We start from the raw sequence: 3,112 nt of genomic DNA, 5'->3' as shown, positions 1-3,112 counted from the left end.
TCATTTACCGATTTAATTATCACATATTAACAGATACCATCATCAGCCTAATTACTTCCGTTAACATAAACAAACAAATGACAGCGATGGCAGCATCTTTCTTTACTCTTTCTGTGGAGGACAGTTAAATATACGCATAAATAATGAAATAAAACGTATAAAAGGATGACCCTGAACTATATCTAATTAAAAAAAACTTACTCAACCAGATATAGTTACATGCTATTCTGTGGGTAGGCTCTTAATGTAAACAAAACACTGGGCTGAATCACGTGATTGGGCTTAGTTTGTTCAGGTAAAGATGGCGGAAATGGACAAGCATTTAGGTGAAGACACAATAATGCTTTGCCAAAGTAAAGAGAACAACAGAAGAATAAATATCTGGATCTGTGGAGTGACTCAATCAATTAGTTACACACACATGTAGCTTTATTGGCAGACCTTGTTCATTGTTGTCTTATTTTGGTCACTTTGTTTCTGTATGAAATGCACTGCAGTCAAATGTTTAGTTTAAGGACACATTCACCATCAGTATGAGAAAAAAATGTTTGGATTCAAAAGAAAACACTTTATTTTTTTATGGACTGATCTTTATGACTGTGTAAAGCAGTGGTTCCCAAACTTTTTATCTTCTGACCCACAAAATATCCATGGCGAAAACTTGTGACCCCAAATATTACTGGTCTGAGTACACGAACTTTGTTAATACGCCTAAAAACACAGGATTTTTGACAATCTAAACAGCTTACACAAATATAAATACTTATTTAAACTTTCATTTGTGTGTTTTTGTAATAGTTGTAGGGAAAATATTATATCAGCAATTATTTTTATTACCCTTTAAATTGATTTCTGGAGATTATCCAAGGTGCTTCATGACCCATAAAAAGGTCCCAAGCCCAACTTTGGGAACCAAAGTGCAGTGGTTCCCAAACCTTTCAGCTTTTGACCCACAAAATAACAGTAGCAGAGACCTGTGCTTACAACTATTTTTGGATGATAAACATTTGTATCAGGTCAACTAAACATGGGCATAGCAACAATATTTTTATACTATATTTATCCATTTTAAATACACTAACCCCACTCCTTTGTAACAACTAAGGCAAAAATGTAATTAATTCAGAAAATCTTTTCAGGACCCCACCTTGATGTTTTGGGACCCCACTTTGGGTCCCGACCCCAACTTTGGGAAACACTGGTGTATAGGTATAAAACCGTTTGATGCTAACTTTGTTAATTTAGGTGCGGCAAAACAAAATGTTCAGCCTTATAACTAATTTGAGGGTTTTCACATCCTACTATTTATTAGATGTAAATTATTTATTTTAGGACTTAAAGCAACATCAGAAAAAAGCCATTCCAGTTTATTTCAAAGCATTTTTATAATAGAAATCTCATTTTGGAAAGCTACACATTCAATTTTTAGGCATTTATTGTTGGCAAAACATCAAACAAACCATTCTTTTAAATTAACTGTTAAAATTGTTAGTTCTATTAAAGTGGGGGGTATTATGCAAAATCAACTTTTTTGAGCTTCACATGATGTTATAATGTCATAATGTAATTCCCTCATCAAAAACATACCCATGACTCATTCAAGCACATTTGAGAATCCTTGAATCTCCTGTGGTGGCCATATGGAGCTGCCTTAATCCAAGAAATGACTCAAGTAAGAGTAAAAAAAAAAGTATTTTGTAAAAAAAAATTAACTGATCAAGACATCAATAATTTAATATTCCAAAATTACATCATCAAACAGACAAAAGCTATGTGTAAATTTGAGTATTTTAAAGATCAAAATGAAAATAATTAATATAAATAACATAAAGACAAAATAACAAATTCAGGCAAAATAAACACTTTTTCCAAAGCAGTTTCTTTCATTACAAAATTTATGAAACTAAACAAAACCTGCAGGTCTGGTGAATTTTTGGTGAAACCAAGCTTGTTCTTCATTCGAGTTAAGAGTATCCCGAAATTTTACTCAAGTAAGAATAGTGATACTTTATAATAAAATTACTTGTGTGAAAAGAAAAAAAGTACAGCATTTTAAAAATACTCCTAAAAGTTACTTTTTTCCCAAATGTTACTCAAGTAAACAGAACAGAGTAAATGTAAATAGTTACTAGCCAACTCAGAGCACCCCTCCCCTGAAAGTGTTGTTATGAAGACATGCTGAAGTGGGATTGTCAGAAATGGTAGGAGGTTCTTAAAGAAACAGAGGCCAATTTCAAGATATTTAGATAGACTATGATGCAAAGTCAAATTTATTTTTGATACATACAGCACTTTCATTACACCTTTAGGTAAAATGTTTGTGGTAGAGAATTGAACTATGTGCCTGGAGGATATATAATATACCCCCCCCCCCCCACCACCCAACACACACACACCCATTTAAACCCACAAAAGAGTGTTTTGTTATGTAAAGGGTTGTATTTCTCTTTAAATAATCTCAAAATAAAACATATATTCAATACATTAAACCCATTTTTCTTTGATAATTTGACTTGAATGTGTTTTTAAGTTTCTGTCAGCTTTTATTGTAACATTTGTTAAAAAGCATTTTATCTGTACGCATATTGTCACTATTTCAAACACCAGTAAAGCAGTCCGATTTTTACATGCTTCAAACTACTCATGATTTAGGGATTTATACTGTAAACTGTGTGTTATGAAACAATCTAAACAATGAGATGTGAGAATAAAAAGCAGTGTCTTGTCTCCCTCTAGTGGAGATTTTATTTTAGCTTTTTTTGCCAATTCTTTCATTACAATTGAACACTGATTCTAATGTTTGAAAGAAAAAACTGCCAAACATCAAATTATCAAAGGATTATTTTTTTAAAACAAACAACATTAAGAATCTATATCTTAATCATTGTCAAATTTATAGATAAGCATAATCTAAATAAACTTTAAAGCGTACAAACTGTGTAATTTTCATAGTTTTATTTAACACTTTGACTAATTATTTACTTTGCAAGATTTTAAAAAGTGTGTGCCACTTTTAAACCAACAATCCAAGACATTTTAAGACTTTTTCAAGTCATATCTGAATGCAAATAAAAAATTCAATATGCTAAATTCAAATGGTTTTAACTCTTTG

This window comes from Austrofundulus limnaeus, unplaced genomic scaffold (assembly GCF_001266775.1).
Source record: "Austrofundulus limnaeus strain Quisiro unplaced genomic scaffold, Austrofundulus_limnaeus-1.0 Scaffold137, whole genome shotgun sequence".
Classification (NCBI taxonomy): domain Eukaryota; kingdom Metazoa; phylum Chordata; class Actinopteri; order Cyprinodontiformes; family Rivulidae; genus Austrofundulus; species Austrofundulus limnaeus.
The sequence above is the reverse complement of the archived record's forward strand: the minus strand, read 5'-3'. Positions refer to the sequence as shown.